This window comes from Ictidomys tridecemlineatus, chromosome 2 (genome assembly GCF_052094955.1).
Source record: "Ictidomys tridecemlineatus isolate mIctTri1 chromosome 2, mIctTri1.hap1, whole genome shotgun sequence".
Taxonomy (NCBI): Eukaryota; Metazoa; Chordata; class Mammalia; order Rodentia; family Sciuridae; genus Ictidomys; species Ictidomys tridecemlineatus.
This window is the reverse complement of record NC_135478.1, coordinates 168,208,870-168,223,834: the sequence shown is the minus strand read 5'-3', so window position 1 is coordinate 168,223,834 and position 14,965 is coordinate 168,208,870.

The window sequence follows — 14,965 nt, the reverse complement described above, 5'->3', positions numbered from 1 at the left end:
AGGTTAAGCTGTGAGTGAGGAGTATTGCTAGATCTCAGAGTAAATAAGCACCAGGGATTATGGAAGTTGAGTCATGAAGGCCTTGTTAGAATAAAATATTTTAATGACATTGTTAACTCAAGTGAAGACTCAATTCAGAGAGCCCAAGAACTGTCTAAAGCATGGCTTGAATATGAAGACACATTCACAATAACTCATATTCAATTCACACAGGATCACATATTTCTGTCTTCCCATACACTCATGGGTACCCTCCCCCTGAGAAAACCTGGGTATATATAGCCATCTGAGTTCAAGCACTAGGGTTCAAGGGGATTAAGGCCAACCTGAAAGGAATGTTGAAGTCATTTCATCACACCAAATTCTAATTCAAAGGCTTTAAAGGTACTTTTCATGATATTTAGACATTGGGATCTTTTTTGTGAAAAAAAGATCTAGGTGTTAATAAACATAGTAAACCATGTTTACTCTTCCCATCCAAGCTGTAATATGAATGGATATGCATGCCTATTTTATCACATGCCTGAAAATGAGAATAGCAAGGTAAAAAGGTTAGACAAATTTGGTGACTTTCTCAGTTGTTATAAAGAATTACACAACGAGGGATAATGTAGGTACCTTGAGTGTCATGCTTAGAGATTTTGCCTCATTCCGTACAAAAATTGAGCCCTTGGAAGTTATTCATTAGGAGGGTAATAGGAAAATTAGTTATACAGTTTGAAGTTCCTTCAGTTAAAATGTATATTTCTATGTTATGCTACATATGTATGTATGTATCTGCAGTATCACTCCTGATAAAATAAAAATAATACAGCATCCTATCCATGATTATTAGGAACTAGTTTGTATGGGACATATTCTAGCTACTATAACAGTGTGGTTAATAAAATGATAACCAAAAAAAATATATATGGGTTGCAAATTTTAGAAGGTAATATTTCAGTAAAATATATTTATACTAAAATTATTTTGCATAATCAAGTCTTTACAGATTTAGATGATACTTTATGATGTTATGACACAGAAAACCCTTCAAACCTACATCAATGGCACAAATTGTGTTTTTCTACAAGCTAGTTAATTAAAAAATGTATTATTCCTAACAAAATAATGTTGCATACAGCTATTAGATAACTTTCAGAGCCCACAAAAGACATTTTAAGTGATATGCCCTGAAATATAGTCACCTATCATAACTATTTTGAGTTGAGACCACACAGCACAGAGAGGAGGAGGAAGGAACAGGTTTGGTTGATGGTGAGCATTAGGAGACATGAAAAGTATTATAGAAAGCACTTTCAAAATTCATTTTTCTTTTTTAAAATTTTTATTTATTTATTTTTCCAGGTCTGATTTTTAAAATTATCCCTAAATATAAGAAAACTGGGGAGAGGAGAAAATGTTAATGATAAGAGCTAGCAGTTTCTACTAGATAAGTTAGATAAGTGCCGTTTATTTTCTCCTCTACCCCTAAGAGAAAGAAAAAAAAAAAAAAAAGCATGACGCTTCCTAAAAACAAGCCTTGAACTGGAAAAGATCATTACAAGTTAAAATTCAAATAAAAGATTAGCATGTAGAATTTTCAATAATTCCTTCAAACTAACAATACAAGCAACTAACATTCCCATAAGAAAATGTGCAAACACAGAAACTGGCCAATCATAGTAGGAAAAACTCCAGAGGCCAATATACAAATGAAATAGCTCAACCTCAGAAATGAGGGAAATGCAAATTAAAATACAGTATACAGTTCCAAACCTGTTACATTTTGTTTAATTTTTTTTAGTTGTAGATGGATCTAATACCTTTATTTATTTATTTTTATATGGTGCTGAGGATCAAACTCAGTGCCTCATTTCTTTTTGTGAATAAAAAGCAAAACAAATACAGGGAAAATGATATAAAAAGATACTTTGTCCCCAACCCTACCCCTTATCCCTTGGTACACATTTCTCCTTTGTTCTTTTAAACCTCTCAACCAAAGTCTGACTTTTCCCATTCTAAAAATATCAATAGCTTTTTTCTTTATTTACTCTACTTCCCTCCTCTGCTCCCAACCCCACCAAATATATAATTTTAACTATTCGGTTGTGGTGACCCCAGATGGCTATTTGCTGGTTGATCTAATTGATATTGCTTGAGTTAATTTTAGTCAATTCAATTCTTCAAGTCATTAGCATTTTAGAGAAGGCAGCATGATAAATCAAAGACTTTTTTTTTCTTTACAAAAGTTTAGAGAACTGAGTAAAAGGCTTTTATAATCACAGAATGTTTCTTACTTTAGGACAAGAGTAAACTCTTATGTCTGGGAGTATAGCTTGGCTCAGTCAACTAAATTTTGTATAGTTCATTACTTTCATCAAAAATGTCAATGCAATTTCAATGAGAGGATCATCTTTTTAACAAATGGTACTGGGATAGCTGGATAATCATTTGCAAAGCAATAAATCTTGATAGTTCCAACATACACAAAATTAAATTCAAATGTAGTATAGATCTTCATTTAAGAGTCAAGATCATAAAACTTCTGGAAGGAAACATTGTGAAAAAATCTAAATAATTTTGCATTTGGCAAAAATGTCTTAAATTCAACAAAACATGCTTGAAATGTCAATAAACTGAATTGTAAAAGTTTGTTCTTCATAAGACACTGTTTTCAAAATCAATGAAAACACCACAAAACTGAGAAATTTTTTACAAAATCTATGTCCAACAAAGGACTTTATATACAACATGTAAGAACACTTTAAAAAGAAGAAGGCAAACAACCCAATAAAATTGTGCAAAAGATTTAAACAATCACATTTTGCAAGAAGACATTAACAGATGCTCAATACCATTAGTCATTAAGGAAATGTAAATTTTATTTTATTTTTAAATACTTTTAGTTGTAGATGGGCAATACCTTTATTTATTTATTTATTTATATGTGGTGCCGAGGATCAAACCTAGTGCCTCACCCATGCTAGGTGAATGCTCTACCACTGAGCCACCATCGCACCCCCAAAAGTATAAATTTTAAAAACCACAGTGAGATACCACTATAAACATAACATAATGGCTGAAATTAAAAAGATCTGACTTGCCAAATGTTGGTGAGAATGAAGAGGAAACAGAACTCACATACATTGCTGGTGGGGATGTGAAACTGTATAATCACTTTGGAAAACCATTTGACAGTTTAATGGAAAGCTAAATACATATCCAGTAAAAGTCTTCTCCCAAAAGAAATAAATGTATATAAGAAGCTTTATTTGTAATAGGAAAAAAACTGAAAACAATTAAAATGTCCATTTAAGTTTTTCTTTGTCCATAACTACTCAACAATAAAAATCCGCTATTGAGATCCTCAAAAACTTGGAGGAATCTGAAAATAATTATTATGAGTTACAGAAACTAGGAAAATAGAGGATGTGTTGCATATAAGCATTACATACAATTCTACAAAATGAAAATTCTTAATGGTGTCAGAAAACAAATGAGTAGTGCCTAGGCAGTGGGTGGAGAAATAGAGGGACAAATGAATTAAAAAGAGTCAGGAGGAAACTTTCAAGGATAATAAATTCATTAATTATCTTGATTGTGGAAATTTCTCAAAGTATACCCACAACAAAATTCACCAAACTATACATTTTAAATATATGCAGTTTATTTCACATCAATTGCATCAATAAGTCTGTAAAATTTATTTAAAGGAAATGAAATTTGTACTCTGCCCTTTAGAGTTTGATTTTTCTCCAGAATCTTTTAACATAGTCTTTTCATTGAAATCCCATTTTATTGGATGAAACAAAGTCATCTAGTTCAACCATCTTATTTGCATATTAAGCAGCTAAAATATGTTTTACTTGTTTTGAAGGACAGAAACCAAGTGATGTTTCTAGATACCAATCAAAATGAGAACTTGAACTCAGATCTTCTGACTCATGCCAGGACTCCTTGCACATACCCTTGAGTATTTGCTATATGGACCCTGAGACCAAATGTCCTAATATAAACAGTGACAAAGCTGCCTGGGAATAGACAGTCAAAAAGTGTTCCAAAAAGTGTTTTCTCTTTTGCCATCTGTTCTCCAAGAATTGCATGACAAGAAAGAAAAAAAATGCATTACCTATTTATATTCTGTAAAATGTAAATTCTGAGCACTCTTTGGTGTCAATATTTTCCCCCTTTTGATGCCTTTGTCTATAATGAATCTTTATTCATGATTAACATTTCCAGAAAGTTTACCCAAATATTACTAATGTTACCTTCTCATTAACTCTTGGAGCAGAATTTTGAGCATGTAGAATTATCAACAAAATTACTAAAATTTTTTACCTTGTGTGACTATAACATTTTTCCAACATTTTGATTCGTAAGCAGGTAATTAACTCACTTGTCAGTTCAAGAGATGAAAACACCTTACCCATACCAGTGTTACTAACTTAAAATTTCACTTTCAGCCTACTTTTTCTTACCTCAACAGTTGATGTTTGCAGAAGATCCTGCTGTTATTCCGCTGAACAGCTGTCTCTTCCACTCTTCTTCTTACAGGTATATTTTGTCTCCTAATATAGGACTAGAAATTACCTTTGTTAGGTTCCCCAATGAAAGTGTTGATCCAATTCTGGTGGGGACATCTTCCAGGGGCTTTTGCATGGTTGGAGTGGTGATGAGAAAGTAATCTTCCTTGGAGTACAATCTTTTGAACTTGTTTCTGTGAAATAGATACCGGATATCTGCCTCAAGACAAAGATAATGTTCAGACAGAAGAGAGGAAAAATGGAGATTACCTGGGCCTTTATAAATGTTGCTGTCAAAGAATTAACCAACACAGGAACTGTCTTCCTTTTAATTTCTACTTATATAAGGGAACAAACATCCATTTAATTGTAAGAACTTCTTGGTGGTTATTTTGTTACATTAGTCTAAATGAGGCTATCCTCTGATTTGTTCATTCATCCATTCATTTGGCTAAAGTAGCAATTTTCTATGTTCACTTTGGGCTTAGGGGCAATGAATTGAGCAATCTGCAGAGATGCTATAATGAATACAAATTTTTATTGATGGTAGTCATACTCTCATGCTTTTCCCAGACATGTAAGTTATTTTATACTACATTTTATTTTATCGGAGGTACATTGTATCCTTTATAATAAAGTGCAACATTTGATGATCTGGATTCTCTTTCTATTCTACATCTTTATTTTACCTTTAGAAAATCATTTAGCATCACTGGTTATGTGTCTTGATCCATAATTTGATGAATTATCCTAGCACAGTTGTTCTTGAACTTTGGGTCAATAAATCTTTTAATAATTAAAGCTATGGACCTTTGCTTCAGAACAACATTTGGGTACAATTTAAGGATATTCTTGAATCATTTCAGGATAATTAAGGCTTAATGGGTTTATTCATTTATGATATAATTGGTTATTAAGTTTCCATGACCAGTTACTAGTACTAGATCCAGAGTGAATCAGGTAGTTTCTGCCTGAAAGAAAATTTCATAAAGTAAAGCATCAATAACAATTTATTGTTTCAGGTCCTATGACAAAGATGACCACAGAGAGTGATAAAGCCACAGAATGGTACTGCCATACTCACTTGGGGGATTAAGAAAGAGCAAGTATTGAAAGCCACCCAGGAAATTCCAGCAGGACTAAGGCCTCAGGTCAGATAGGCAGACCGGGAAAATCAGAAATGAATAAGGTAAAGATTATGGAAGGGAATAAATATGGCCATGTCAGGAGTGGACCCCAAGTTTAAGGGTTTGGGCTTTATATGGAAGCAATTGAGTAGTTTTGCAGAGGGACAAGAAGAATCCAGTTTGTGCTTTAAAAAAATGACTTTGATTGCTGGATGATGAATAGATGAGAAGAAGACATAAGACCACTGAGAGGGCTGTCATAAAAATTCAGGAGAGAAAAAGTAGAATCCTGGAGTAAAAGCAATTACAATGGTGATGAGATATTTGCAAACCCACTAGACAAAGCAGATCCCACATAATCTTCCTAGACCCTGGAACATAATGGAAGTTGCCCCACAGGATTTTGAAAGTGCTGTGATTTGGCACCTCTATTTTTACCTATCATTTTCTCCATGTTTTAACTAGAATATCTATAAATATTACCCTATGCAGATCCCATTATAACATTGGAATAAACAAATTGTTCCTACATCTGATAGGTCAATAGATGGTTAGTAATTGGGCATCAAGGGTATATTCAAGGAATCGTATTCAGGTTTTCATCTGCACCTAATTTAGAAGATGTAGATCAGAAGATTTAGGACTTCTGAGCTGCATTTAGGATTTTTGGGCTGATTCTGCAATAGGATGAGACCTTTGGTGAACTTGAGATTGGTAAATGCAGTTTGCATTTGGGGAGGACATGAATACTTGGGGAACAAGGGATGTATCATGGAATATTAGGAAGAATAAACCTCTAGTGTGAACACTCTACAACTTGTAAATGTGTTATGTCACCTGGCAAATGGGACTTCATAATATAATTAATATCACAAACTTAAAAAGGTGAGATTAACCCCAGATTATCTGATTGGGCTTAAGCTAAACACATGAGCCATTTAAAATAGAAAAATTTCTGCAGATGGAGGTAGAGAAATACATAAGAGGATTTCAGAAATATTCTAACCATTGGAATGATTCAATCTTCCAATGTTCACAATGAAGATGAAAGGGGGAAGGCGATTTCAGTCCAGAAACACAAGAAACAGAACTCTTTCAGTATCATGAATAAAATGATAAATTGGATTCTTCCTCAGTGTTTAACCAGTTTACACATTGATAATGGTCTGAAAAATCCTAAGCAAAAACTTTACCTGACACGTTACTAGACTCTAAATTTTTATAAACTATTCGATTAGTACAACAACCTATGTTGCTTTAAGATTCTTTTAAAAACATAATTAAAATTTTAAAAACTCTTTAACCATTTTTTCAAAATAGGTTACATTTTAAATTTATATATATTTATATTTATAGTTTATAATTTTGTTTTCCCATTTCTGAGATTGTTGCTACAAGCCAACAGTTACGGTAATTTCCAGACTACTTTTCAACACTTTTCCCAGATATCACTATTTAGTTAACATTAAATATTTTAGATGTTTTGTAGTAGTTGTTTTTAGATTCATTTTGAGAGTTCTTGTTTATTCTCAATAACTGTATCTTCCTCTGTATTTCCCTTATGTGTCAGTATGGTGAGGCTGTTATAAGAAACTACCATAGACTGGGAGGCTATGACAGACCTTTATTTCTCACATAATGGTAGCTGAGAAATCCAAAATCAAAATGCAAGATGATTCTTGGGGAGAGCCCTTTTCTAGGCTTGAGAACAATTTCCTTCCTGCTTTCCTATTTTGACCTCACATGGCAAAGGAAAGTATCTTTCCTTATAACATGATTCCATTGTAAGGGCCTACCACCATGCCCTCACTAATGCTAATAATCCTACAAATTTTCCACCTTTAAATACCAAATTCAACATGAATTTGGGGAGGGTGATAGGTTATCATAATTCAGTGTAGCACCTGGCTTGGGGATGGATTATGCAAGGTTAGGAAGAATAACCCCAGCTGGATCCACACTTTAATTTTTAAAATTTGTAAATGTGTTTTGTCATATAGTAAAAGTGACTTGGCAAATATAATTAACATTAACTATTTTAAAATAGTGAGATTATCCTATTTTGTCAGGGTGGGCTTCATCTACATATGAGTTCTTAGAAACAGAAAAATTTCTCCAGATGGAAGCTTTGCTTCTACATCTTCACCCACACCCATTACCATTAAATCAAAAAGGGTCTGTGGCTATTCTAGGCTCCAACACCAAGATGATATTGGACATGGATAGAAATAAGGAGGAATGAGGGACTAGGTTAGTTATAAGAATTGGAATGAGTCTGTGCTCTGGCCTTATAGGGCTTTATATGCAGATTCTATTTCTCAAAGTCTCAACCCACAGTAAATACCAATATTTCATGTTTCTGAAGCTTGCCCAAGCTGAGACTTCGCCCACTTGGCAAATGTCAAAATTTTTTTTCCATTGTGCAGAATCTGGGGTTTCTGTTACCACTATTTTCTGATAGACACATGACAAATAGTCCAATCACTGCTCTGCATTTCTGTTACATTGAAATGATAATTTTTTGTTGTCCTTTTTGCTTCTCTCTTTCTCTCTCTCTCTCTCACACACACACACACACTATTCATCATTGCTATATCATTGCAGCTTCTTTGAATCAAACCATAGCTTTTCAATGCTTCCTGATCAGGAATCTAAAGATTCATTAGTAGAAATACTCTTGACAGAATTACCAATACTTCAAATACATTTTGTAAACAATTTTTTTTGTATTTCATGTTTAATAAATTAAAATGACAATTTGGAATTTTTCCAATAATGATGCAAACATATTCTTGGAATATATATAATTCAATTTGTTTTTATCTGCAATACTAATGAGATTATTAATATTTCTATTCTTTGCAATACCTGGTCCAGTGCCTCACATATCATTGTTCTCATTTTTATTTTATTTTTTCATTTACAGAATAAAATATAACAATGTACACATTAATAGGGTATCATGTAATGTTTAATACATATATATGCTGTGTAAGGTTAAATCAAGTTACACATATCTATCTCCTTAAACATGTAGGCACCATGGGAAGCCTTGGAACTGTCCCTGGGATCATGGGGCTATACCAGAGAGAAGCTGCCTGAATATCCAGACATAGCAATCCAGTTCCCAGATGGTACCAGTCATGAGCAGAATGCTGCTATAATAATTTCCCTGAATACCCAAGGAAACTTAAGCAGAAGGCACCTGCAAACATAGTCAGAGGGAGATCAAGTAAAGCTAAAAATTAACAGAGCCAAGTCAACAGGAATAAGCTGTTCCCAGCCTTAACTGGTTCCCAGCCTGACCTATGATCACAACTGGCAAGTGAATGGTGGCTGTTTGAAGACTGTCAGGACCTTGCATCAGAAGTATTCAACAAAGGGAATCAATGCCCTCTATTCACAACCTGGGGCAGTGAAACTAGAACCTAGGTGAACTACCTGATCTCTTCACTTCAGTATCCCAGTGAGCAGCACTGCAGGCATACTTCTGTACCACAGAACAGCCACAGAAAATCCACAACCACAATTCCTGCACTTACAGAATCTTCACCACCACAAAAGGTATCCTGTAGAGAGGAGCTGGTACATGGTGACCCACAGCAACCACAGACACTCCAGAACCTGCATCCTAAACTCCTGCACACAATAGAAACAACCAAGGCACAACACTGCACCCTCTAGTCAGTCAGCAGCAGAACCCTGAGCTGACAAACCAGAACTAGCTGGGGGGAGGTCCATGGCAAATAGGGAATTGGCTCCTGGGCCCCTGCAACTTTGGAGAGATCCACACCCAAGGAATGATGGACATCTACTAAATGTCCAAACCCAACGAAATCCAAACCAAGATTCAACAAGAATTTTTTTCACCTTGACATGGTTTACTATAAGTAAATCTAACATGAACTTTGATCACGAAAATAACTATTTAATCTGAATAATCATTGTTATACCAATAACCAATACCATTAGAATGTATTTCATCTAATGGTTTAAAGCATTGATTGGAATCAATCCTCACATCTTTGTTTTCCTAGTTCTAGTTTATATTTGCTCTTCTTACCTCCTAACCATCCTCTTGCATTACCTGCTACTACCTCAAATAACCACCACCCATTTCTCCTTTCTACTTGGTGTAAACTATTTATATATTTTCCCTCTCTCTTTCTTACTTTTTGTCTCTTTTTTCTTCTACTTTTTGCCCAATCTTTGTTCTACCCTGCTTTTAGCCCTCATTTAAGGTTACAATAATTTCACTAAATTTAAAACTAATTTTTGACCAATTGCATTAAGTTTATGTACAACGTTTTCTTTATTCATTCATCAGCTGATGGATACTTAGGTTATTTTCATTTGATGGCTGTTAAGAATACTGCTGCAATGAACATGGGAGTGCAGATGTCTCTTAGACATACTGATTTCATTTCCATTGGATATATACCCAGAAGTGGATTGCTGGATCATATGGTAGATTTTTAAAATTTTTTGAGAAACCTCCTTAACATTTTCCATGATGACTGTAGTAATCTGCATTCCTGGTACAATGTGTAAGTGTTCCCTTTAATTTGCATCCTTGTAAGCACTTGTTATCTTTATAGTCTTTTGATAATAGACATTATTCTTTTAAGGAATGTGTATTTAGATCTATTGCCTATTTTCTTATTCATGTTATCTATTTGGTGTTTTCTTTTTCATGGCTATTGAAATTCTGAAACTCCTTATTTATTTTGGATATCAACCTTTTTGTGAAATATACACATTACAAATATTTTCTCCCAGTCTTTAGGCTGTTTCTGCACTGTATGAATTATTCCCTTTGTTGTGCTGAAGCTTTTTGGTTTAACACGATCCCTCTTGATTCTGCTTTTGTGCTCTTGTCTAAAAGAATCCTTGTCTATTTCAATGTCCTTAAGCACTTCTGCTATTTTTTTTCTAGTAGTTTCATAGTTTCAGGGCTTACAATTAAGTCTTTAGCTCATTTTGAGTTAATGTTTGTAATGGAGGGTGAGGTGTCTAAGGTCTAGCTTCTTTCTTCTGCATGTGCGTATCCAATTTCCCAATACCATTTACTGAAAAGACTGACCTTTCTCCAAAGGATGTTCTTAACACTTGTGTTAAAAATCAGTTGGCTGTAGATGCATGGTCTTACTTCAAGGTTCTCTGTTCTATTCCATTGCTTTGTGTGTCTGTCTTTACACCAATAATACACTATTCTGTACTACAGCTTTGTGTAAGCGTGTTTGAAGTCAGGTAGTATAATGCCTCCTGCTCTGTTCTTTTTGCTTAAGTTAGTTTGCATACCTGGGATGTTTTGTGGTTCCATATAAATTTTAGAATTGTTATTTTTCTAGTTCTATAGAATCTTATTGGTAATTTGATAAAGATTTCACTGGATCTGTAAATTGCTTTGTGTAGTATGGATATTTTAATAACATTGTTTCTTCCAATCCCGAAGTATGGATGTCTTTTGATTTCTTTGTGTCTTCTTCAATCTCTTTCATCACTTTATAATTTTAAGTGTAGAGATCTTTTTATCTCTTGGTTAATTTTATTCATAGATATTTTATTATATTTTGTAGTTGTGGTAAAAGGGATTGCTTTCTTGATTTCTATTTTAGATAACTGGCTATTGGCCTACAGCAATACAATTGGTTTTTGTAATTTGATCTTGTATCCTGAAATTTTGCAGAATTCATTAACTAGCTCTATTTTCGTGGAATTTGGAGGGTTTCTGATATATAAAATGATGCCATCAGCAAGTAGTGAAAATTTAACTTTTTGTTTGCCAATTTGGATGTTCCTTGTTCATTTATCTTGCCTCACTGCTCTGGCTAGGACTTTCAGCACTACTTTGAGTAAAAAGTGGTAAAAATGGGCATATTCTTGGCTTTCTTTTTACTTATTAATGTCTCTTGCTTTTAGTTTAAAGAACTTCCTTTAGCATTTCTTGTAGAACAAGTCTGGTGCAGAGATATTCTTTCAGCTTCTACTTGTATGGGAAAATCTTTTATCTCTTCCTTATTTCTAAAGGATAACTTTGTTAAGTACTTTATTATTCATTGACAGGTTTTTGTTTTATTTTTTCCCCTTCAGTGTTGTAAAAGTCTCATGCCACTTTCTCCTGTTCTGTAAGGTTTCTGAAAAGAATTCTGCTGTCAGTGAACTGATTCCCCACAATATGTTTCTTTTCTCTTTCAGCCTTCAGAATCTTTTCTTTATCATTCACCTTTGAGAGCTTGATTATAAAATGTGTTGGGTAGATTTGACTCCTTATTAAACTAAATAATAAGGTTGACTTATTATTTTTTCCAGGTTTTTTTGTTTTTTAAATACACGACAGCAATGGAAAGCATTACAATTCTTATTGCACATATAGGGCACAATTTTTCATATCTCTGTATATAAAGTATGTTCACGCCAATTTATTCCTTTATACATGTACTTTGTTGTGTTTTGCATTACAATTCTTAATACACATTATATACAACAATTTTTCATGTCTCTGTTTGTATATAAAGTATGTTGAAACTCAATTCAAGTCTTCATACATGTACTTTATATAATGATGTCCATCACATTCCACCCTGATTTAAATTGTACTGGTTGCCTCTGACCTTCCTGTCCCTGGATATTTGTATCCTTCTCTAGGTTTTAAATGTTTTCTGTTATTATTTCTTTGAATAAGATTTATAACCTTTGACCTAATTCTTCTCAGTCCCCAATAACCTGGATATTTGCTCTGTTGATGCTGTCTCAGTGTTCCCATTGGCTTTCTTCATTCTTTTTTCTTCTCCAACTGTGTATGTTGAAGCTCACCATTCCTTTCTTGTTTGATCTGTCCAGTTGAAAACTTCTACTGTTTTAAATTTTTCAGAATTTTTTTTAGCTTAAGAACTTTTTGAGTGAGTTTTTAAATTGCTTTCATTGACTTGTTAAGTTTCTCTTTTATAGTATTGAAATGTTTTTCTGTGTTCTCTTCAGGCTCACTCAATTTCTTTAAAACCATTGTTTTAAATTCTGAGTTCTTCTATATTGATCACTACCTGATCATTTTCTGGCACCTTATTTTGAGCATCAGGTGAGTCATGATTTCCTAAAACCTCCTGATGCTCCTTTATGCATAATATCATCTGCATTGAAAATTTGAATATTTATTCCAATCTTCCTCATCTGGCTTTGTTGGTGCCTTTCTTTCTAGACATTCTAAGCAGACTGCTTCTTTTCTCTGAGTGTATAGTCACTTCTACTCTTTCAGCATTCAATCACATTAGGTCCAGATTTGTCAGAAGTCTGCTATTATTTGTGTTATCACTGTTTCAGTACTAGGGAAAAATACAAGCCCAGGTTTGTCCAAAATAAGCTTTTGACTTATCATTCATAAAGAAATAGGAGAGTACCTAGAAAGAGTGATCTCTTTCCACAGTCTTCCCCTAGGGTCAGAGTAGGTCCAGATACCTCACGCAGTTACTGACCTATGGTCACACATTGGAGGATTCTGCCCAACTGTTGGCAGAGTCACTGTGGATGAACCACCCCTCTGACTATCAATGCTGCCAAGCTGTGTTTTACTCTAATGTCACCTCCTGCCAAGCCCAAGGTCCAAACTACAATGAACTGTCTATTGCTGAAGTGGACGTGTGGTCCTTCACTGCTGCAACCAACCACAAGTGATGCTAACTAGAAGACCAATAGACTAAGGCCACATGCCTTCTTCTGGCACTGGAACTGTACCAAATGGTCTGTTCACAGACAGGCCAGGGGATTGGGGCTGTTAGAGTCGGCTCTGTGTTAGGTCCCATGAGCCTAACCCTAAGTTCCAGGACAAATTTTTATGCTTACAACCCTGTCCCACCTCCAGCAAATGGGATCTTGCACCATGCTTGCTGCTTGAGGTTGGGGTAGTGCTCGTGAAGGCGGATCCTTGGGGACCTAGGCTGACACTGAGTTGCCTGTGTGCCTAGGCTCACAGATGTAAGGACTTGAATCGTCTGATGAATGTACTGAGGTCACACCATAACTGGCTATGAAGCAGGCCCAATCTTAAGTCTCTTGCACTGGTTTTCAGGTCTTTGCTTGGTCCTAGAGTAGATCTAGAGTCCCATCCATTATCAGTGGACTTGCAAAAGCTGTCCTGGGGAGGTCTGGAGATGTGTGGTGGAAACAGTCCCTTGGCTTCCTAGGTTGGCACTCAAGCTGGGTTTATACCTGAATCTCAAAGCTGCAGGGGCTGAAAGTCTATGAAGGAGGGTGGGGGTGTCCTGAGCCCTTTCCCAGCCTGGAACTGATATAGCCAAAACTCTGGTCTTTCCCACCAGTGCTCAGGTCTCTGCTGCATGTCTGGGAGGCAAAGACCTACCCACCACTAGGAGAGACTAAAGATTGGGCCTGCTTCATAGCCAGTTATGGTGTGATTTCAGTACATTCCTCAGACTGAAGTCCTTACAGCTGTGAAACAAGGTGGAGCCCAGTGTCAGCCGAGGTCGCCAAGGATCTAGCACTACTCTAACCTCAAGCAGCAATGTGTGAACTCGGGCCTGTCTTTAGGGATTGGGGGTGGCTTTCAGGCCCTGCTCCCACTCCGCTCAGAAAGGTTAGAGGAGGAATGGCGGAGGCTGTTCGTCCCTGCCATCACCAGTTCCAGGGGCTCAGTACCTATCTGGTAGTTGGGGTCCTGGGTCTCTTCCCAGCACCAGGTTCAGCATGGGGGCCGGGGCGGTGTCTGGTACCTGGTTAAGGGTCTAAGACTGGACAGAATTCTCACCACACCAAGTGCGAGGCAGCTCTTTGACCCTGGGCCGCTGCCTTGTAGGAGGGGCGACTCCCTTTCCTGCCTTCTTCTTGTGACTTTTCGTTTTATTATTCCAAATGCAGGAAGTGTAGTCTCTCACCTGATTTCCTTAGTGCTTGTCAAAGTACTCTGGCCAGGATCAAATCTGGCGAGAGGGATCCCTGGGGCTCTCTCCTAGCGGCTGTCTTGCTCTGCCTCCCTCAAGGGCTGGGCCTGTAAGAGCGCATGCCCAACAGGAGCAGGGAGGCTGGGAGGAGCCCTGCATGTGATGTCCAGCGCAGCAAGAAGCAGAAAGAGGAGGTTGCACGCTTTTGTTCCCTTTGGAATGATAGGGGGAAAAAATGCATCTAAAGAGGTCTTGCAATGAGTTCATCAAATACTACACTAATTGAGTAGGACTGTAAGGATAAGCGAATGAAAGTTTGAAATATGAACACATCCAAGGGGTTCAGATACTATCAAATTCTCCTTTCAAAATATTTTAACTACTGAACAATTAAATTTGTTCCAAAAACAAAACTCTCAAAGAGCGTTTCATTTAATAC